The sequence below is a fragment of the Chiloscyllium punctatum genome, chromosome 43, assembly GCF_047496795.1.
Source record: "Chiloscyllium punctatum isolate Juve2018m chromosome 43, sChiPun1.3, whole genome shotgun sequence".
NCBI lineage: Eukaryota > Metazoa > Chordata > Chondrichthyes > Orectolobiformes > Hemiscylliidae > Chiloscyllium > Chiloscyllium punctatum.
In genome coordinates, this window is record NC_092781.1 from 30375650 (window position 1) to 30400346 (window position 24697).

Here is a 24697-nt window from a genome sequence, read left to right on the forward strand (position 1 = left end):
TATATCCCGTCAGGCCCGGGGGACTTGTCTATCCTCAAGTTGTTCAAAATGTCCAACACATCTTCCTTCCTAACAGGTATCTCTTCTAGCTTATCAATCCGTTTAATGTGATGCTTTTGTGATGTATTCCTTCTGGTGTCACTGACATGTTCCAGACAAATGAGATGAACTAGTCTAACAATTCCATGCACAATTCCAGTAAGCAATGATTTTCTACTCGGATGTCCAGAATGAGACCAAACCACGATCGAGGTTGCAAGCAAAACCGAAGAGGTCCAACAACCTAGCGATCCCTATGGCCATTAGCCAACCCCGAAAAAGTTGATTGAAACCAACATACCAACCGGGGGCGCAAACTATCTCAGATGCTCACACAACAACCACTACTGAGCAGCCCATTCCCGAGGGGACACTGGAAAATTTAACAGGCAGACCCTTACTTTAACTAGAAATGTAGCTACTAAGGAGAGAAGTGTCTTTGCAGCTGCCTTGGAGGTAATGTTAGGTTTGACATGTTGCAATCTAGCAAAAGGATGACTCTCGTTGTGCTTTTGGTGTAGCCACGATTACGGAGCCTTGTAGGAACATAGAATATTTAATCCTCACAGAGAGAAGGTAAGGACGGAAATGCCTGATCTGGGTAAGGCACAGCAATCAGAGCGGTAAGACTCGGCTGAAGACCACAAGCCATGGACTCAAATAGGGTGCTCCCTCGGTACTCCAAACAAGATATGGATGCCCAAAGCGGTAAAAGTTGTGTTCCTTCGTTGCTTCTGCCTGTTCTAGGTGATTATGTGCAAAGTTGTACACACTTGGGCAAGGAGGGTTCCAAATCCACTCCCTTGCCTGGTGGTCCTTTTTACTTTTCTCTAACTTGTTTTTATAAAAATATCTCGAGTACATTGGTACAAATACCGTCTAATCATAGCAGTCGAACTGAGTCAATGAATCCTCCCAACGACTGACACAACACTGGTAGAAAAGTGGGAAGTATCTGCATACGTAAACTAATCGTCTTTAATGTTCATAGTCACAGGCACACTAAGTCTAAGAATGGGGACCGCCGAAAATCGGAGCCTATGTGGGAATGCCAGGATCTTGTTCGAATAATCACCCGCACAGCAGTCAAAATTCAAGGAAGACTCCATTTGGACGCAAAGACGTCGATGCAAGAGAGCACTGCCTCAGTGGGAACCCAGCTCCCGGTGGAACTTGTGGAGTTGCTTGGGCTCGTCGCTCAGATCTTGGGCCAGTGCCCTTCAACAAGTGCTCATTGTCCTTGTTGTCTGTGTTCTTCTTGCGATCGTTGTTAGTTTCATTAAGCAGTGTTGTGGGTGCTTTGTCTCACTTCTCGTCTCCATCTCATAATTAGCCCAGCTGCTCACGGTTACCCTTCACTGGAATAGGCCCTGAGCCCCAGATCCCAGCCCTAACAGCGCTGACACCTCAAATTCGTGGGACTACCTATCTGATTTAGAACCTCCACCTCTAGACAAGTCCCTTGGCTCTCGCTAGTTTTACGCTTTTGCTGAAGATCCTGACCTGCTTTTTAGATGGTGAAAAGAAAAAGGACGATTGTGGAAGCCATTTTCTTGGATGTTATTTCCGTCCTGTTTAAGAAACCATTTGGCTTAAGTGCCCCTCACGTCAGCAGAAGAAAATCCTTGGTATATGAGCTGTGCCTGTCTCAAAACCCCCTCACGTTGCTCTCATTATGATGCAATGCCAGTTTATAGTTTATCTGTTCAAGACGCCATTGTTTGCCTGCTCCTTGTTTCCTCACTCTGATGTATTGCTAGAACACATCGCTTAGTTGCTGAAGCATACTTAGCTCTGTCATTTCGTTTACGATATATTGCTAATATATGTTTCTGCTCTACTTAAGACTTGTGTCCTACATTTGTTGCAATTCCCTGCAACAAACATGACGTGATAAAGTTCACTCCAGTCCACTTGTGGAATGTGTCATATCAATTACGGCTGACTCTGAGAGATGTCATCTGACGCAGTACCAACCTGATATCATGTAATTAACCGTAAGCCTATGTCTGAGCTCATGCCTGGTTTTCAATGTAATCCTGCAACGTTCTGTTGTACTTCGGAGTTCTGCTGAGCCGTACTTTGGACAGTGCTCTCCCCATTTCGTAATAAACTCTTAATGCTCAAGGGCTGTCTCTGAAGATTTTGTTCAACAAGTACATAATTCAAATCACATTTTCTTGCAGTGCATACTGGCGAATCGATTTGATCAAACAGTGACGTGCCCTATCAAATGAAAAATGCCGAAGTTGTGACCACATTTTCCCTTTCTTGAAACCCTTAACATGTGTCTTCGAAGTGACAGGTGGCTTACGTTATCAACAGAGTGAAACTTCATTACATGTCTTGGAATTAAGATTAAAAAATTCCAAATTCCAATCTATAATTGAGAATTTCATTGGCTCACCAAAGGTTATACCTTTCTAATTTGTTTCAGTCAATGCGTTCAGTCCATCAGTGACCACTCTTCCGTGTCTTTGATAAATCGCACTATTTTGATGCTAAACTGTCCTCAGAGTCTTCTTCTTTGATTCTGCATCTGCTTAGCATGTACTTGTGTTGCGGCTGTCTATGTGTGGACATTTGCTACGATGATGACTAATGCTGCATTTGAATTTGCTGAATGTGTCGGTCACTGCATTTCTAAGTGGTTCTGTGTGTATGAGCTGAAAATATGTTGCTGGAAAAGCGCAGCAGGTCAGGCAGCATCCAAGGAGCAGGAGAATCGACGGTTCAGCCATAAGCCCTTCTTCAAAACTCTTTGTGTATGTTTTGTTGCATATTTATATCTGAATTTATTGATGGGTCACTGTTTGTACGTCTGCGCTATTGTAACCTTGCTTGTGAGAGTACGTATGTGTTTTATATTTGTAGATGTTGCATTCTTCGCATAAATTAGTGCTCAGTGTGTGACTGTGTGATATTCTCTCTGTATTTATATATGTCGATGAGTGTGCCAATTTTTGCATGGAGAAAAGGTTGATACATACGTCTGTCCTTATCTTCATTTCCACCTATTCATATCCATGTATGTTTGTTCACACACGCCTGTGTATATACTTTAAAGTACGCATTTATTAATTTGCCAATATGTGTGTTTCATTTTTTTCATTTTTTTTTCTGTGTGAGAGAACTTGTTTCTACCGATTTCATTGGTATCACAATCACGTTGGGTTGGCCAGGACTCCTTCCCTCTCTCTTTCTCTGCTTCTGCACGTGTATTTGTTTTTTCACGTGTGTCTTTACATCTGTGTCGATGTGCATAACGACATCCGCGTCCTTTTGGATGTTTTCATACTTATGTGACTTTTGTTCCGTGCATTTATGTATATCACTGTAAGATTGTGAGGCTTTGTACTGTTTGTAGTCAGTGCTGGATTGACTGTGTGATTGTCTGCTGGTGCCTGAGTATCTGCAGGTCACTATCGATGCTTATGTGTGGAATGAAAAGAATATGTGCATTTATCTGTACGCTAAGATGCACGAAAGCACGCATGCTAAACTGTCTGCATTTTAGCGCATTTTTCCTTGTGTTTGTGGGTTCCAATGAGAGAGAAGTAGACACCCGACATAAGTGACCCTTTCTCCCTCTGTATTCGCAACACCGTCAAATTACAACATTTTGCTATCCTCAAATGTATGGCAAAGTATCCGAACTGGACTTTAAAATCTCTAACCTCAGTCTCTGTAAATACTCAATTCAAGGCACTTGTGTCAACTGTAAGCAAGAAATACTTAGAAGTTTTTGTCAAAACAAACAGCAAATTAAGCTGCGCAAAGCTCAAAAACAATGTCAATGTAATGAACCAAAAAGGCTTTATTTTCAACATAATACGTGCAAGACTGCAGGATACACAATCACAGTAAAGGGATAAGTCAAATAAAGATAAACACGAATCAGACCCTATTACTTGGCAGATTTCCATGATGCGTCGTTCTGCAGGCATAGATAATTACTTCCAGATTGTTTTTATGATGGTATGTATTATAATTCACCTAAAAGATGGCATGACTCATATATCGTCATTTTCTATTCTCTGAAACTGTAAGAGCCTTCCGGGGGATATTAGGCAGGGAGCTTTCAAAGCTGCCTGCTGTAATGACAACAAAGAATTGATCTCCTTAAAAGCAGCAGTCCAAAATCCATTTAGCAGTCTGCTGACATACTGAGAGAACAATGATCGTCGCTATGAGATTCCTCCTACCATTCATCGTGTGCCATCTCCTTTAATATGAGGTTTTGTCCGGACTTTGCTCCAACCACTTCCTATGTAGGATCTTTCGATCAGGTAACAACCCGCGTTGAACCTCAAACATGAACTCCCGAATATACAAAAGCCTGTTTGTTATCACTTGTGTTTTCATTTTAACACTTGCACGTGGTTTAAAACTCAACTTTAGCTTATAGTTTAGAGTTATTAGCTGCAAACCAAAACCGATTTTGCAAAATCAGATTAACGAAAAAAAAAAATCGACTCGGTCTCCGTAAACATAGTTCATCACATGCTTCGTTCTGCACGGCTCTCCTTGCCTGTTAAAGGATCTATGTGCTTGTGTACGTGTTTTTGGGTGCTGCGAGTTTCCGTTTTCTGTCTACAAATTTTAGGGTGATTGTTTGTGTATGTTGATGTTTGGGTTTACATGGATCTTCATGTTGTTCTCTTTATACGTATGAATCTGCTCTGTCTCAGTGCGTGATGCATGGTGTGTAAGTTTGTGAATGAACCAGTGTCTCCGTATCTGCCACTGTCTGCCCCCATGGTGGACAAGCAGGATGAGGGATGAAAGACAGACAGCATTAGGAGGTGGACAATTTATCTTCTCGGGTGTAGCCCGCTTTCTGGACTGGCGGTCGGTGTAACGGGCGCTGGGTATAAACGGGGTGGGCGGACAGGGTGGCGAGGTGGGGATGGGTGAGCACAGGTAGATGGTACAGCCTGTTTGGTAGATGGGAGAAATGATCAATTTGATGGCGAGAAGAAAGGACCAATGAGACGAATGGAAGGGGAAAGGGAGAGGCTATGATGGGTGTTGGGTTATGGGAAAGGACGTTATTTGAAATTAAAGCACTCAGCTTTGAGAGCTCTGAGCTGCACGCTGCCTCAGTGGAAGATGAGGTGTTGTTCCACCAATTTACAATGCCATTTGCTGTGGCAATAGACCACGCCAAAGCTGGCCATGTTGGAAATGGAGTCGGAAGAAGAACTAAAAAGAGCGGAGACTGGCTGATCAGGTCGGCCCCTGCAGGTCTGGCTGAGACATTTGATGAAACTGTCCTTTGGTTAATATTTGGTCTGCCCGACCAAAAGAAGACCACATCGGGAGGACTTGATGAAGTAAATTAGTTTAGGTAAGAGGCAGGTGAACCTCTGTCTCACCTGGAAGGATTTTATGAGGCCCTGGATGAAGGTAATGGGCGTGATGTGCCTGTCTGTCCATGCCCTACTATTTGTGGTAGAGGATTGCGATGGTTCATACACACTTTCCTGGTAAAATATGAAAACTCGGAAACAATCTGGATGGTGGAAAAGTCATGCAATTGGACTGTACATGCGGGGCAAATGGTGGATGATAAATGAGAATCGAGGTTTACAAAGCAACTTAAAGCATCAGAGGAATTGTGCATTTATTGTGGAAAAACTCCTTCTTCCAAGGCAGAATGAATCTGATTAATTCGATAGACCAAACAACAGTGGACGCAGTGACAATTAGCAAATTTAAGGATGAGTTACACGGCTTTTTACTCGGTAACGGGTTGAAGTAATATCGAGAGAAGGCGGGAAAATAAGGTTGATGAGCATATCCGCCATCACAGAATGGATCCTTTCTGCTCCTATTGCTTATGAAGTTATGAACTTATGAGAGAAGAGATGAAAGAAGAGAAAAAATATCGAATGAAGGCATCTTCAAATGAACTTTTCTTTTCTATAAGGGAGAATAAACAAGGAAAACGCATACATATTAACATTTCCTCTCGTTGGAGACCAATCTCGCTAAGACTACCAAATTAAATGTTGGCAGTTAGAAATCCACGACTTTCATAACCATTTTGCTTTTACAATTGCCTCAAATTTGTGTACAGATCTGTTCTTTGGTTTCTCCCGAGTTGCTATCGAATTCTGTAATACATTCCGTGCAATGTGGTAGCTTTTTCTAGATTTTTTGGCATTTACCCACATGACATCATTTGTGGATATTTCTCAGATCCATCCCTTTGTTTTGCAGTCATAAATTCTCTGATTAGCTTGACATCACCTCATCAGTTATTTTATGACAAATTCTCACGGCCTTTATTCTAACTGAAAGTCTAAGCAAACAGTTCGAAATAATTGAGTCGAAATGTTGCAACTCGTATTTTAAAGGTAAGTGAAATATTCAAAGGCAGGTGGGGAGCATCTGAAAGCACTTCTGCAAAGTATCAAGCAGACAAAAGTTACTTACACAAATTAAAGTTGTGCAGACTATTCTGAATCGTAGATTAACGACAAAGTTAAGGCTATTCGGCCCAACAAGGCCACATTCCCCTTCCAAATAGAATCACGTTCACTCTCAACTCCATACCACATTCCTGTAGACCTGCATTTCAGTGACTATTGCACCTAACCTACAAACCCCTGAAACCTATCGGCAATTTAGCATGGCTAATTCAACTAGTTTGCAGCTATTTAGACTGTAGGAGGGAACTGGAACATCCATTCAATCTATTTAACTCTCTACCTGGTGAACGCATTGTGCAACTGCAAATTGCAAATTCAAAACTGGCTATTGAGGAGCCCAACATCATTAGCGAATATCGACATTCCGGATGTAAACAGGGATAAATCTTGAAAGACTTTATTAAGGGATCACATAGAATACTGAAAGCCGAGATTTCTCACCAGCTATCCTGAAAATGTTGATCCCATGTGCCAGAAGTAGCAAGCCCATCCAGAGCCTCACGAATTTGACGTAGATTTCCCAAAGTATTTCATGGAAGGTCAGTTAACTGGGATTTTGAATTGAGAACGCACATACTGCCAAATTCGCCCCCTGCAAAAACCACCTAGCACAAAACCTAGCACATATTCGGTATTGATAACCGCATTTTCTTTCATTCTGGCCAGTTTATCAAACGGGAAATGGTTATTCTTTGTGTTGCGTATTTCCTGCTGCCAGACCTGCCTTCCATGTATAGTTAAGTTGCAAGCAAAGAATAATGGTAGAGGCCTGTCCTGAGAGCCTGCTCCGCCACTCAATATGATTGTGGCTGGTTAAACTACAAGTGACATATTCAAAGCATATAAGATCTAATTTAATGGGTGGAGCCGGACATAATTTTCCCTCTTGTGTGACCAATGGGATCGATCAAGGTTTTTATTTAAAATGGGGCATCCATTTAAGACAGAAATGAGAAATGTTCCAGTTGTTCTGTTATACTTCGATGAGTTTTCGGGGTCTCCCTTTCTCAAAATTCAGCGAAGGCAGGCAATAGAAATCTTTTGTTGAATGATCACTGAATATTGAGTGGATGAAAGACTATCTTTGAATTTGGAGCTGAGGTTAAAATCAGATTGGGGATCACATTGGATCGTTTGAGCAGGCTGGAAGGGTCGAGGGGCCTGCACTTGTTGTTCGCCGTTTGTTAAAAGGCCCATCCATGTTTAAATGTAGCATACGATGGTGGAAAGTGCAATATAAAGCATATTCGTTCCCAGTATAAATGAAGCACGTTTCTATTCAAAAGCAGAACTCACTGCTAATTGTTTGCTTTGGTTATGTCTGAAGTGTGAAGGCCAATCCGATTGTAGTAATGCTGTGATTATCATGGCAATGCGATGCCTGGGTGTTTGGGCCTCATGACCATGCTCAGTTTCCTTCAGGTCCTGAAGCGACCACAGCCACGCAGTGTCCCTCCTCCTGGACTAATTCCACATTCCTCTGGGCTTGCTTATTGACCATTTCCTGAAGCTTTAGTGCACAATGGAAAACAAAATGTGTACACTGAGATTGGGAGACGAAGCAGAGTCAAATGGATTGTCAAGCGGAGACAGGAGCAGGGAGGGGAATGGCGCAGATTGAGAAACACACAAAGTGGGCTGGAATCAGAGACAGGGACATGGAAGGGAGAAGAAAAGAGAGGCAATGGCATCATTTCGGTATCACAAGTGAAATGGGAGAGACGTGCTTGAGAAACATGGGGGGGGGGCAGAGTGATGTATAATAGGACAGAAACAGAAGACAAAATTTGATGGAGAAATCAAAACATGAAAGGCAGCGAAGAAGCAGAAATCTCGATTTTTTTGTCCGTGTGACGCAAATAGAAAACATGAGAGGTTTATCATTGCTCAGCTCCTCCCCAAAACAGTTATTATATGCAGTTGCTGGGGCGAGGGTGATGGTCGAACTCGTGGCGTGGCATTGGATGTGGGTAGTTTGCGTCTGCCCTCTTTGTATATTGGAATCTCTTACCGTCTTTAGCGTGATTTTCTTCGCCTCTTTGTTGTCAATCTCTGCGTCCGAAGTGATCATCACATGAACCCATTGATGCGAAGTGTCTAAATTTAATATTTACGACATCAAACAAATTACACACACATATAGTTCTGGACAGGATATAGAATTGATATTTAAAATGTCCCTATCAGATTGGATTCACTTTTGTCCTGGTAGTAATTGTTTGTTCTATCTGCACATCTGTATATTTTTATTCTGCCTTCAGTTCACGATTCTTACCTCCTCTCTCTCATCTCTCTATTAGCATGCTTCACTCTATGCTTCTAATGGTCTGCTGCTCATTGATTCCATTTCACAAGCAATTTATTGCCATCCTGACTCAATTCCAGACTTTCAGTTTCACCCTCGCCTCGTGATCAGAGTGATCAATAAATGACACATTGAGTTAAGGAGACACAGGTGGAAGGAAACAGATGTAGATAGGAAGACCCAAATGCAGAGGATTTCAAAAGGAAGGACTGAAGGTGGTGTTTGACATTAAACACGAAGCTTCATGAACCAGTTGGAAGGTTCTACAATAACCGGTCCACCCTGCAGTGTATGCCCCACTTAATATTCTTGATCGTCAATGGTGACAAAAGAACTGTATACATAGCATTGAGGTTCCAGGAGTCATCACACGAATACAGATAATACAAGTGAGTCAATGATTTCCAGGACGCAACCTCAATCGCTAGACCCTGGTAAGTTTGGTGGATGTTCAAGAAACCAATTAAGGAGCAAATAATCGACATGAGAAAACAAATGTGAACAACTTTCTGGTTAATCCAAAGATATTCGGCAATTATATCAAGATGAAGTGCATAACCAGGGAACGATCAGTCCCAAACAAACGATCAGTTTGTGTCTAGTGGGCTAACACTGGAAGAATATTAAATGAGACACAATATTTGAGCAGCTAAATCCGCATTGCATTGTTCCCTGCAAATCATGGCTCAGAAGGCTTGCTAATTGTTTTGAAGAGGTGTCCAAGTGTTTGGCAGAATATCAATTACTCAGTATTTCGGAAATAAATTTGACATAAATCCAAGCCAAAACGCATGAAGTTAAAATTGCAATGGACGCAGCGGAATTTGACAATTCTGAATTAAATAAAAATGCCCAGAGACAGAGCAGTTGGTTATGCTAAAGGCCAGTGTGTGGGACCGGCATCAGTGGGTACCACTGTTACCATTGTTGGGTCACTTAATCGTTGAGGTGTTCACAAACAACTTTGATCTGCAGATACGAATTTCGGAGTGTAGTCACACGGGCATGCTAAATAAGCTTGCAGGTTATACAAAAATTAGCCAAGTAGGTGACATTAAATATATTTAAGTACATATTAGATGAATGGATTTTGTCAGGTGGCATTTTTAACCTGATACATGTGACGAAGAAACAACCAAGGCTTGCTTTCAGAGAGGAGAAAAGTCATGTTCGTGCCCTTGTTCACAGATACATGAATCTGGCAGGAGAATTCAACTGGGTAGTTGACAAGGCGCATTGGATTCTTGTCATTTTGAGGCGTCCCATTGTGAAAACCACATGGTGGTCAATTTGGATCTGCAGGAAGTTTTGCTCAGTTCATTGCGGAACTACTGTGTGCAGTTTTGGTAATCACACTGTCGGAAGGTGTGGTTGTACTGGAAAGGGTCAAAAGAATATTTGGTTTGATGAAGCTATGAAGAGGTTAATGATATCGTTTTTTGATTTGAGTGTGAAAGTTTGAATGGGGATCCCAGACTGGTAGACAAGATAAGCACATGCATGAACAGGGTGAAATGAAAGACGCTGTTTCTCTTCGTACAAATATCCATATCAAGGGAAAAATGTTGAAGTGAAAGGCAGAAAGCTTACAGGAAGTTGAAAAAATATCGTTTTCGCGAGAAGTGTTTGGGTTTTGATTGCACTGTCAGCGATGACAGTACTGGTGGGAAGCGTCACAAAACTTTGAAAGTACTTGGATGAGCATTCAAAGTAACATACGATTAAAGACTACCAGCCGAGTGCAGCAAAGTTGGACTTGCGAAGTTGGTATTATTGCCACTGTCAGTATAAACTTAATCGGTCAATCAGGCTCTCCAGTAATTCATCATTCTCGTGTTAACTACTGTGAACCATTACATTCTATGCACCTCAGTTAATACATTCCAAACTCCTCGGTCATTACATCTAACTCCACTTAGCCACTGCATCCCACTTCCCTCAGTCGCTTCACAATACCCTGACTCACTACTTCTCAGTTAGGTCAGCTATCCAAGCTATCAGTCAGGTAAAGTTACTGACACTGACTTTATCCCAAGTACATTCTTGATCAGGTGAGTAGACCGAAACTGCGTACAATATTCAATCGTGTTCTTATTTAAGGCATGTACAATTATCACAAGACATGCCAGATCCTATATTCAAAACGATTTGCTTTGAAAAGCGACATTTCATTTACTTCTTGACTTACCTGCATGATTTCCTTTTGCAGCTGGGACAGTCAAATCTTTTTGCACATTACACTGTCTCATTTTGTAGCCATTTTGATTTTAAACTGTCTTCTCCTTTTTGCTGCTACAATTGACTTCATCCTGCTTTGTTTTCCACACTCACTCAACTTGTCAAAACGACACTGATGTTACCTGCATTTTCTCGCAAGTCATCACGCCACACAGCTTGGTGTTCATATACTTTCCCTGATTTGTTCCATAACCTAGAAATCCCTCACCTTCCTCAGCATCAGTCTGAAGGTTATAAAATTCCGTAGGGTTGGATGGAAGTGTAAACGAATTCAAAGTAGACGTTTCCGACCCTGAAGAGTCAGGCGAGGCAATGTCAATCGAAAATGTCGTCGATAGATCCTTGTATCTTTGAGTTGGTACTCTTTCTGCAATAGGAAGAAAGGATTGTGGCATATGAGCTAACAGGTGATGCATCGTGTACAGTCTTGAAAGGTTACATAACCATTAGATAATGCATCTACTTCGCAAAAGAAACACTCCATACTTGTACTGCGTGCCACAATAAAATACTCTTAGTGGGGTCGGACGATAGAATCAAAGCAGTGCCAAACCCGAAGTCATCACAAGAGCACAGGTGTCATAAAATTGACAAGAAATTGCCAGAGCCACGTCAATACCGACACAGAGAAATGTTTGGACGAGAAAGAAGAGAATTAATCGGGCTAAACAAGTGCATAAGATAACTCTGGCAGGTAACATTAAGGGGAGTATACACAGATTTTGTGAATATATCAAAAGGAAGTGAATTCTGGGAAAGGAGTTGGTCCTATTGTGGACGGAGGCGGCAATTGTTGCTTTAACTGAAGCACATTGGCAAAACGCTGAAACATTACTTTACAGATTTTTTTTCACGAAGAGGACAATACAATCACAAAATGTCGGAACTGACGTTAAGAGGCGAGGAGGTATGGGAGGACCTTTTAAGAATTTAACAGTGGAGAAATATTCAGTTTTTAGCAATTAGTCTCCAGGGTTGATTAGGAAGGTAATTCGAATTGCCTGAGCCAAGTTTTCCAGTTGAGCTCATGTCGTAGAGAGGATGAAAGAAGATTCGAAAACGACTAACGCCAAAACCTCCATTCGACAATAATCTCGTAAACAAATAATAGGGAGCTATTGATCAGTAACCTTCATGTAATTATTAGGAAGGCTTTTGAAGAAAGAACAAGTGAAGCATAAAATGAGTTTTCATTTGGCGAAGCAAACATTGAAAGGGTATTCACTGCCTCTTTGCCAAAGGGAGATGTTCTTAAAAAGCCTACTGGAATATTTCTGCGAGGTAACAAAATGTTTGACACTTTATATCATTTATAGTAATTTCTACAATAACTTTCACAAGATCCAACATGGGAAACTTAGGTAAAAATGTAAAAACCCGGCAAATTTCACAAGTAGGTTCCACGATTTTCAGAATGATGGGAGAAAGGTGATCTGTTGTTGAATTGACAGCAGTGTGTAACACAGTGATCATTGCTGGTTCGCTTAGTTTTCATATTCTTAAGTAAAATAGATGTGTAGCTTCAAATTGGAGTGTATGAGCACTGAGGACCTTTATTAAATTATGATGATACAAAGATTGACCAATTAAGTACATTGACGAACAACTTATTCGGTGACAGGTGGATACACCTATTTTGCCAGGTAGACGGTTGTGTGCCAGGTGAAATGTAAAACTGACATATGTATGATGGTACAATTTACAAGAAGGAAGAATACACGTCACAACTTAATGAATGATTAGACATTCGGAAACAAAGAAGAACAGAAGTGTCTTGCAGTATGTGGACACAGATTCCTGAATGTGTCAAGACAGGTTGACGAGATAATAAAAGAAGCACATTGGTTAATTCCATTTCCCAGGTTCTCTTTTCGCTCATAAATGCCGGGAGATAAGATTTCAGATGCAAATGACTGTGTTTCAGTTACTGTTGGAGTACTGTGAGCAGGCTGCACGATAGAAAGATTTAATTGCTCTGGAGTCAGTGCACAGAATATTTTCCACAAAGGTGCCTTGAATAAAGCTATATACAGAGATTGGATACGCTCGAGTTGTTCCCTTTGGAGAGGAAGATGCTGAATGTGGTCGTGACAGCGTGGTTGAGATAAGGGAGTGCATCGACAGGCTGAAAAAAATACAACCTCTTACCCTTCATAAAACTAATGTAACAAATGATGCAAATGTCAAGTGTAAGGTAAAAGGCTGAGGAGATTTTTGGAGTTGAAGCATATGGACAAAAGCAATATTGGGGATTGGAATACATTGGCTGGGAGTTTTTCTGGTCATCAACATCTCAACTGGTAAAATGTAGTGAACCAGCATTTGAAGTGTCATAATAGTCAAGACTACAGGTTTATTTGGAGGGATGGAGGATCATGAAGGTGGTGATGTGTCATTATTCAACTTACCTCTGCGGTTGGACTGGAATCTCTAACTCTGTGTGTTTTCTCTCCTGCATCGTTGAATTCAACTCACTCTTTCACTTCATCCCGATCACCTCAGTCATTAAATTATACACGAAATCCCATTTTTGTCAAATGTGATTTCTCTGTTCCCAGTTCACGATTTCGACTCAGTTAAGACACTGAGTCCCACTTCCAGCAGTCATGAGGTCGTACCCGCTCAGTCACGACATCCTGCTATCTGATTTACTGAATTCCATTCACCTTAATCACGGTCTTCTAACCTTGTCTGTCAACACATCAAATTCCCCTCCAAAACTCCACCTCACTTCCATAAGTCACTCACTTCATCACTCCTCCCATGCCAGTCACAACATCCCAACATCTTCAGACACTGTGTTATATTCCCATCAGTAACAAATTCCCAGTCCAATCAGGCACAGTATTCTGTTACCGTCACTAAAAGCATTACACTCCATTCGGGGACCATATTCTATTCCTTTCATTGACAATATCCCACTCCCGTCACGCACTTTATTCTACTCCAGTCTTTAACAACATCAAATTGACTGGAGCATTTTCCGCTCGATCATCACACACTCTTTCACACTTGGATGAGTTACAACATCCTACTCCGATCAGTCGGCCAATTCATTTTTCCTCACTTCAGCATCCGCCAAATTCTAAACTATCTCAGATGTTCATCTGAACTGCTCAGAATGACACTTGGACTTTGCAATTTTTGGGACTTTTTGTATATCAGGTTGAAGTTCAGGTTGTCAGTTTGCACCCTGCGCTGGTAGGTTTGTTACCAGCTGGTTCATTACCACACGACTTAACATAATCAGAGAGCCTCTGTTGATGCGTTGTCTTGTCTCCTGCTTTTTCTTTATGTGTCTTGGTCTGTTAAAGTGGGTGATATCATTTCCGGTTCTTTCCGAAGTGATTAGTAAATAGGATTACTACAGATATGTTTATTGATGGAGTTTCGGTTTGAATGCCAGGGATCACAGAATTCCCGTGCGTGTCTACATTTGTCTGTCCGAGGATGGATGTGATATTGATGTGGTGTATTTCTTTATCAGTGTGTTAAGATACTAGTGATAGATGATCATGTCTTTTAATGGTTGTTGTGTATCCAGGACGTTACATTTCTTCCTGGCTGTAGGGTGTACTGTTTGATGCAAACCTTGTAGGGTATCTTGTATATGACATTCGAATTAGGGGTTGGTCGTCAAGTGTCCTTTAGGTTCATCAGCAGCAGTTTCATTCCATTGGAAGATTTGTGGGCTACCAACACTGAATCGGACAAACAAGTACGAAAATAGCCATCAGGATAAACGAACACCAGCTCGGTGTCAACATTCATGACCAGCTATCACAACGTTACTTACACACAGACGAAGAAGGACACCACTTTGATTGTGACAGCACATCTATTTTCGTACAGACGAAACAAAGACAGGCATAGGAATTCCTAAAGGCCTGGCATTCAAACAGGAACTCCACCAATATACACATCGATTTCAACCCCATTTACCAAACTCTGAGGAAAAAGAAACAATATTTATGTCACCCACCCTAAGACCAAGAAAATAAACGGAAATTGGGACAGGACACCATAGGTTGAACAGAGGCTCACATTTGACGAAACGTCTGAGAAAAAAAAATGAGACAGAGAACATCGATCAATGGCGTGCAGAACAGACCATTCGACCCTCGATGTTGCGCCAAACTATGAACTCGTCTAAGCCTATCCCGACATCACCCCATTATCATCCATGTGCTTATAGTTATGTTCGAAACTCACTAATGTTGGTGAGTTAACTCCATTGGCAGGCAGGGCATTCCATGCCCTTAATACTCTGTGAGTGAATAAATTGCCTCAGACTTCTGTCTTAAATTTTTCAGGCACCATCACCAGAATAAAAGACTTTCATGTCAACCCATTCTAATCCTCTGATCTTCTTGTCTGTCTGTATCAAATCCCCTCTTGGCCTTTTCCTTTAATGAGAATACAATTAAAGTCTCTCAGACTTTCCTCATAAGACCTTCCCTCTAGACTACGCAACATCCTGGTAAATCTCCTCTGCATCTTTTCCAATGTTTCCACATCCTTCCTGTAATGGGGCGACCAGAACTCTACACAATATTCCAAGTGCGGCCACACTTGCGTTTTGCATAATTGCAACTTGACATTACGGCTCCGGAACTCAATCCCTCGACCAATGAAACCTATCATAATGCATGCCCTCTTAACAGCACAACCAGGTTGGCAATTTTCAGTGAACTATGTACATGGACTCCAAGATACATCTGCACATTCACACAGCCAAGAATCTTTCCATTGACCCAGTATTCGGTCTTCCTTTTATTCTTCTCAAAGAGAATCGCCTCACATTTATCAACTTTGTGCTCCATTAGTCACGTCTTAGCCCAATTCTGCAGTTCATGTAAGTCATCCTGAAACCTGCAACATTATTCAAAACTATCCATTACTCCAACGACTTTAAAGTCATCTGCAAATTTACTAACACATTCACCTCCCCCTGCATCCAAGTCTATTATAAAAACTACAAACAGCAGTGCTCCTAAAACAGATTCGTGTGGCACACCACTAGGACGCTGACACCAGTCTGAATATTTTCCATCAACCACCAATTGCTGCTTTCTTGCAGAAAGCCAATTTCCAATCCAAACTGCTAATTCAATCTCGATTCCATACTCTGCATAGAACATAGAACATAGAACAATACAGCGCAGTACAGGCCCTTCGGCCCTCGATGTTGCGCCGATCAAAGCCCACCTAACCTACACTAACCCACTATCCTCCATATACCTATCCAATGCCCGCTTAAATACCCATAAAGAGGGAGAGTCCACTACTGCTACTGGCAGGGCATTCCATGATCTTACGACTCGCTGAGTGAAGAACCTACCCCTAACATCAGTCCTATATCTACCCCCCCTTAATTTAAAGCTATGCCCCCTGGTAATAGCTGACTCCATACGTGGAAAAAGGTTCTCACTGTCAACCCTATCTAACCCCCTAATCATCTTGTACACCTCTATCAAATCACCCCTAAACCTTCTTTTCTCCAATGAAAACAACCCCAAGTGCCTCAGCCTTTCCTCATAGGATCTTCCTACCATACCAGGCAACATCCTGGTAAACCTCCTCTGCACCCGTTCCAGTGCCTCCACATCCTTCCTATAGTATGGCGACCAAAACTGCACACAATATTCCAGAAGCGGCCGCACCAGAGTCTTATACAACTGCAGCATGACCTCAGGACTCCGGAACTCAATTCCTCTACCAATAAAAGCCAGTACGCCATATGCCTTCTTCACTGCACTATTTACCTGGGTGGCAACTTTCAGAGATCTGTGTACATGGACACCAAGATCCCTCTGCTCTTCCACACTACCAAGTAGTCTACCATTAGCCCAGTAATCCATCTTTTTATTACTCTTACCAAAGTGAATCACTTCACACTTAGCTACATTGAACTCCATTTGCCACCTTTCTGCCCAGCTCTGCAGCTTCTCTATATCCCGCTGTAACCTGCCATATCCTTCCTCACTGTCTACAACTCCTCCGACTTTCGTATCATCCGCAAACTTGCTCACCCAACCTTCTAACCCTTCCTCCAGGTCATTTATAAAAATGACAAACAGCAATGGTCCCAAAACAGATCCTTGCGGAACACCACTAGTGACGGCACTCCAAGATGAATCTTTGCCATCAACTACTACCCTCTGTCTTCTTCCAGAGAGCCAATTCCTAATCCAAACCTCCAACTCACCCTCAATGCCATATCTCTGTATTTTCTGCAGTAGCCTACCATGGGGGACCTTATCAAACGCCTTACTAAAATCCATATATACTACATCTACCGCTTTCCCCTCATCTACCTCCTTCGTCACCTTCTCAAAGAATTCAATAAGGTTTGTGAGGCACGACCTGCCCTTCACAAAACCATGCTGACTATCCTTGATCACATCATTCTTATCCAGATGTGCATAAATCCTATCCCTTATAATTCTCTCTAAGACTTTGCCCACAACAGAAGTGAGACTCACTGGCCTATAGTTACTAGGATTATCCCTACTCCCCTTCTTGAACAAGGGAACCACGTATGCTAGCCTCCAGTCCTCTGGCACTACTCCTGTAGACAAAGAGGACACAAAAATCAAGGCCAATGGCTCTGCAATCTCCTCCCTTGCTTCCCAGAGAATCCTAGGATAAATGCAATCAGGCCCAGGGGACTTATCTATTTTCACCCTTGCCAGAATTTCCAACACCTCTTCTCTACATATCTCAAAGCCATCCATTCTACTTATTCGTGCCTCAGTATTCATATCGACAACAATGTCCTGTTCCTGAGTGAATACTGACGAAAGGTATTCATTCAGCGCCTCCCCAATCTCTTCAGCCTCCACACGCAACTTCCCATTACTATCCTTGATTGGACCTATTCCTTCCCTAGTCATTCTTTTATTCCTAACATACCTATAGAAAGCCTTAGGGTTTTCCCTAATCCTACCAACTAAGGACCTTTCATGTCCCCTCCTTGCTGCTCTTAGCTCTCTCTTCAGGTCCTTCCGGGCTACCTTATAACTCTCAATCGCCCCTATTGAACCTTCACGCCTCATCTTTACAAAGGCCGCCCTCTTCCATTTAACAAGGGATTCCAACTCCTTATTAAACCACGGCTCCTTCACACGACCCTTTCCTCCCTGCCTGATAGGTACGTACTTATCAAGGACACTCAATAGTTGCTCCTTGAACAAGTTCCACATATCAATTACGCTCTTGCCTTGGAATCTACTTTTCCAATCCACACATCCTAAGTCATGCCTCAACGCATTGTCTCCAACTGCCTAGCATGTGGAAACTTATCAAAGGCTTTCCTCAGGTCCATGTATACCATGTCAACTGCCCTACCCTCATCGACATGCTTGGTTAACTTCTCAAAAAACTCAATGAGTTCGGTGAGACTTGACCTTTAATGAAACCATGTTGACTACCGGCAATGCGATCTCGACAGCCTGCACACAACTTCCCACTTCTATCTTTGAATGGCGCGATCCCGATTCTAGTCATCCTTTTATTCCTCACACAATTATAGAAAGCTTCATGGTTCTCCTTTATTTTGCCTGCTAAAGACTGCTCATGTTTTCTCTTTGATCTTCTGAACTCGCTCTTTAAATCCTACCTCGCAAATCTGCAACTCTCCGTCGTCTCATCTGAACCATGGTCACATAAGCCTTCTTCTTCCGCTTAACAAGCGATACAATTCCTTTAGTAAACCACAGTTCCCTAATGTTATCACTTCGCCCTTGCCTGGCAGGGATATATGTATCAAGAAAACGCAATATCTGTTCCTTAAACCAGCTCCACATTTTGAATATCTCTCCCTGCATTTTGCTATCTCTTTCTTTGCATCCGACATCTTGCCTAATCGTATTATAATTGCCCTTCCACCATCTATGTCTCATGCCTGTGGCATGTTCTATCCATCTTCGTCGCTGAACTAATCGAAACCTAATTATGGTCGCTTTCCAAAGTGCTCACCTGATACTAAATCAAACACCTGGCCTGGTCCATTACCAAGTATTAGATCCACTATTGACGTCACTCTTATCGGTTCTTCGTCATACAGTGTCAGAAAACCTGCCTGCACACATTGTAGGAAAACTAATCCATCCGACATACTCGAAATATAACATTTCTCGTGAATGCTGTGGAATTAAAAGACCCCATAATGACCACGCTGTACATTTCACTTCTACCCAGAATCGTTTTGCCGAAACTCTCTTCCACATTAGGGGCGCCAGGGTGGCTCAGTAGTTAGCACTGCTGCCTCCAAGCACCAGGATCTCAGGTTCAATTACAGCCTCGGGTGACTGTCTGAGTTGAGTTTGCACAATTTACCTGTGTCTGCATGGGTTTCCTCCGGGTGTTCAAGTTTTCTCCCAAAGTACAACGATGTGTTGGTCAGATTGAATTTGCAATGCTGAATTGCCCCAAAGTGTTAGGTCAATTATCAAAGAAGAATGGGTCTGTCTGCGCAATCTTCTGAGGGTCGGTGTGGACTGGTTCGGCCGAAGAGCCTGTTTCCACACTGTAGGGAATCTAATCTAATCCCGGAGGAAATCTGCGGAGGCCTATAAAAAACCTCCTAGCAGTGTGACCTCTCCTCTCTTGTTTCTCACCACAGCCCATGCTATATCAATAGACGAGTCCTCGTTAGAAGTTCTTTCAACCACCATTGTACTTGTCTTGACTAACAAGGCCACACTTCCACACACCCTATTTTACTTCCTTCCCTGTTCTGAATCGAAAATCTAAACCCTGGAATTTACAACATCCATTCCTCCTCCTGCTCTGTCCACAAATAGCCACAGCATTGAAGTCCCAGGTACCTATCCATGCTGCAAGCTCAGCTACCTTATTTCGGATACTTCTGATTTTGAAGAAGACTCACTTCAAACCAGTTTGCTACCTGCCAGCCCATTCCTGTGACCATGAAATTCTGTCCATGTCCTCCCTACTCTCATCCTTCTGTGCATTGGAACTTCACCTCAGGTTCCCATTCTCCTGGTGAGTTCGTTTAACCCCACCGAATAGCACCAGCAGATTTTCCAAAAAGTATAGATATACCCCTCTGGTTCAAGTGGCTGTAGACCCACCAGCTCAGCGAGCAAACACACAACCGGACACTTGGTCTCCTCTATAACTGTACGCTCCCATGGAGGTAGAGAGTGAGTGACATGGAGAGCACATTATGTTTTCCAGAATTTAGGAACAGGACCACATAGTATCTCATCTCATTCTTGCTTTCTCATTACCGAATAAGGGGTGCTTGTCACATTCCAAAAGGAAACGCGTGAAATCTCAGAACCACACTGTGGGTGGTAAATTACTTATGACGTACCTGCACAATATCCAGCATTACAGAATGGTGTCGGCTTCAACTCATACACAAAGAAAGTGGAACATTTCTTGATGGTGATGTATTGGCTGGAGGAGCAGTTATTATTATTCCAATTAAAACAGATAGTCCTGGTTACCTCCCCTTCACTCACGGAGGGATGGCGACCTGCAATTCATTTTGTTTTAATCGGTAATGAATAAAAGATCAAATGAACAGTGCGTACTGTAGAATAAAATATGGCAGATGAAGAGTTGGTTATACCATTTAGCCAGCCTGTACTCCTTGTGCAGCAGTGATCAATTGGGATAGCATTCTCTGGAATCATCCATTCACCAGAACTGAAATAAAAATTACAGAGTCAGCTCCTGATCTGATCACATGTATTACCTGACTGGTAAAATGCCCGAGTTTCCAAAAACCGTGCCCCTTTCGAAAACATACACTCTGAATGAAATATTTCCCTCCTGCCCGAATATATACTGTTAGCCCTTGGCTCAGGTTCAGGTCTTTGCAAGATTGTACAGAGGATTTACTGCATAGAAAGTGGACACTCTTTCCACTGTTTTTCTTTTTCAATTATTTACACATACACGAACTTTCAAGCACGACCTATCGATATCCTCTCATCAACATTAATCTATCCTGGTTTATCCTCAAGTGTTTTACGAGCTTTATTCCATTAAACACGTAACCAAAGTTGAAGACAATACCCGTCCTTGTGGTCGTGAGCTGAACATTCAAATCATTCCCTTGATAGAGGAGTCTGTTCAGAATTCTCCATTAGATTCATGATTAACCCTCACAGCGATTGTCTCATTCATGCTTGGTTGGATCACTTTGAAAGAGAACACAGTTCTCTTGGTTAAATTAATGGAAGGACGTGAATACCAGAGTAGGTGTCCCTCGTTTGCACAAGCAGAAGAACATCAAGACCAAAACAAAATGTTGTGCTCCTAAAGCGGAGCACCAAACTGTGGACCGTGCTCTTTCTGTAAATTAACTGATGGCTATGGAGACAGGAAATGTGTGCTGCATTTCAATTGTGGTGTGATAAATGTTTAAAACAGAGTTACACATGATTATGAACGAGTTTGCTTCTAATTTTAGAAAAAATATCACAGGTCCTTCCCTAAAATACATTTATGTTTCTCTCTTTGCGAAACATGATGTTTTCAGTTTCAACAACGAGGGAGATATGTTTAGTATTCCGGAATTACAGATGTTTTTGTTTAACTCCCACTAATTCTCTCATAGCTTTACACTGGTCCCTAGGACAATGAAACCATTGACAGTGCAAACACTGAGCCATCACCCCGCCTTTTACAATTATACTAACGTTCCAAGAAAGTTCACTCTTTACCTACTAAACCTGTACCATCCCTGTTGGAGATTTTTGCCACACTCATCTCGGTGTAAGCATTCTTTTACACCCAATTCAATGTTCCTCCTGGTCGGGTCCAAGACTGTGTGGTTCACACATGGATCGGCGATTTTGCAGTCTGGGACTGAGGGTCACAAAAAAAAACTGATTAATATTATGTTGTAAAGAACAGTGAATTTTACATAGCGACATGAGCTGCCAGAAGCATCAAAACTATAATTGATATTAGCAGGGACGAGTGACACAGTAATCTGGAACGACTGAAATTTCAATTGTAGTCATTTGCGAAGTAGTGGTTGAGTGAAGTTTTGAACAAAAAAACATTGAAAGTCACGAGTGGTTTTGACAGTGTCGATTACGAGACAAAGTGATCGTATTGACAAAAATATTGAAAACAAGAAACCAGTTGCTTGAGTCATTGAGTCATAGAAATTACAGCACGGAAACAGACCATTTGGTCCAACCCGTCGATGTCGACCAGTTACCCCAACCCAATCTAGTCCCATTTCCCAGCACATATTCCCCCAAATCATTCCTATTCATATACACTTCCAAATGCCTTTTAAATTTTGCAATCGTACCAGCCTCCACTACTTCCTCTGGCTGCTATTTACGTACACGTTCCACCACTTAGGTCCCTTTTATAACTTTCCCTTCACACCCTAAATCTCTGCTCTCTCGTTGTGGACTCCCCCAACCCAGGAAAAACGACTTTGTCCATTTATCCTCTCCATGCCCCTCTGAATTTTATAAACCTTTATAAGGTCAATTAATGATATTCTGAAATGCAGATACATTGTTCTCCGCAGCTATTGTTATCAGGAACTTTTGCCTAAGAGTCTAATGGAGACAGCGGCAATCCGCTCTATGAGATGAAATTGGATGCGTATCAGAACAGGTGAGGTGAAGGGTGGAGGTGAAGGGTTATGAACTGATTGCAGAAAATTGATTCGTGGCAAAGGACATATTCTGAGACACAGCAGAGTCACGACGTGCCAGTTGGCTTCCTCTTCTTCTTAAGCATTTTGTTGGAGTCTAGTGTAGTATAATGGATACTATAGTGCTCTTCCCGAAATAATCATAAATTTTATGCCAATACTTAATAACAAGGGAGACAATTTGACAGAGTAGTGCCCATTCAGTATATTACATAATAGTTTCTTTTTTCCGTAAGAGTATCTCCTATAAGCACTGTAAATACAATAGCTATTTTTAAAATGTCACAAATGCACCATGGGTAATGTTTATGCATGATTAAAACAATTAAACAGAGTGAAGTTTGAATGAGTGTTCAGAAACTTACACATCAAACCGAGAATCAGCAGTAGAGTCCTCATGCCACTGTGTGATAATCTGTTAATAGGAACAGAGAATTACCATTAGAAAGTGTCAATAAAGAGCAACATTATGGGAGATAAGTTAAAGATTGGTCGTCCTTGAATACGAATTAGTATGACAGTGTGGCTTCAAACCATGTTCCATTCACTGTGGCAACTGCAGTAAAAATGAGATGTACGTCTGTGTTCCACCGGAACGACCACAGACAGGGTGCGATCGAACTCTCTTCATCATTATTATCATCAAGAGAATTAGATTAGATTACTTACAGTGTGGAAACAGACCATTCGGTCCAACAAGTCCACCCATACCCCTAACCTAACACTAAAGGCAATTTAACATGGCCAATTCACCCTGACCTGCACATCTTTGGACTGTGGGAGGAAACCGGTGCACCTGGAGAAAACCCACGCAGACACGGGGAGAATGTGCAAACTCCAAACAGACAGTCACCTGAGGCGGGAATCGAACCCGGGACCCTGCTGCTGTGAGGCAGCAGTGCTAACCACTGTGCCACCGTGCCGCCCATTAGAATTAGAAGCACCTCTCTCACATGAGAGCATCTATCTGGACACGTCCTTACAACTTCCAACTCATGTGTACAAGTAAAAGTTACTGCAAGGGAATTGTAGTCCGAACATCACAATTACCAGAACCTCAACTGACTTGAATGCTATGTTCTAAACAATGAACCAGCTCCTTTTACTGTATCATTACTTGGTAATCTTTGAGAACAACTCCAATTGCAAAGACTTCAATCGGTAGAGGATAAGCAGTTCTCCCATCACCGAAACAAGTGAGTATAAGTGACAGCTTTATGAGCTTGTTAGCGTCTTCCTTTAGTTCATTCCGCTTACCTGTCTCTTTTGAAGTGTGTTTCGCTGCGGGGTATTCCAGTTTAGCTGCTACCTTTTTGGTCCCATCAAACCTCTGCTATGCATTGTGCCAGTTGCACAACAACTCACGCCACATCGTCACAAGACTCTGAGTAAAGTGCTGGTTGGCTGCAAAATCAATGATTTAAAGTGTGGCAACTTCAATGCAAATTAAATATTTTCCATGAAATAGCATACAGAAAGAGAACAATGACACATCTTTCCTGGCGTTGGAATGTGTTGTTTGGTTGTACTTGGTCCTTCTGTTCCCTTCATTTGACTACAGCCACACATCCACACCCTCACACAAATGATGCAGGAAAATGAGAATTGGCAGAGAACATGACCATGCTGTTGCTGGCACCGTCCAGACTTCCTGAATTTGCATGGCCGCTAATCCGGCACTTGCAACGTCCAGTACATAGGGCAGCAGACTTGAGCACTTGCTGCGTTTGGAAAATAGGGGCCCGACAAGGCTGACAAACACTGCAAGCTGAATCTAAGATGTCGTACAAGACAACATGACTTTTAGTTCCATGTTCACCAGTAAACTCTGACATGTTCTTCATCAATATCGGATCCTCTAATACGATTAGGTTCCCTAAAAGTGATAGCGTCTGCATAAGCTTAACACCACTAATCGTGTCAAGATGTAAAATAGGGACAGAGAGCCTGTCCATTTCAAGACCATTCAAATGTTCAGAAAATACATTACTAACCGGATATATATTAATTTCAGGA

At 42.1% G+C, this 24697-nt stretch overlaps 1 long non-coding RNA gene across 1 annotated transcript; it reads right to left on the bottom strand.

Moving 5' to 3' along the window:
• Positions 1 to 20633: 20633 nt before the first annotated feature.
• On the bottom strand, positions 20634 to 23100 carry LOC140466514 (uncharacterized). The gene is made up of 3 exons (XR_011955216.1): positions 23047 to 23100; positions 21723 to 21867; positions 20634 to 20700 (listed from the first exon to the last, which is right to left on the bottom strand). It is a non-coding gene; the product is annotated as an uncharacterized lncRNA (long non-coding RNA).
• Between the last annotated feature and the right edge of the window lie 1597 nt (positions 23101 to 24697).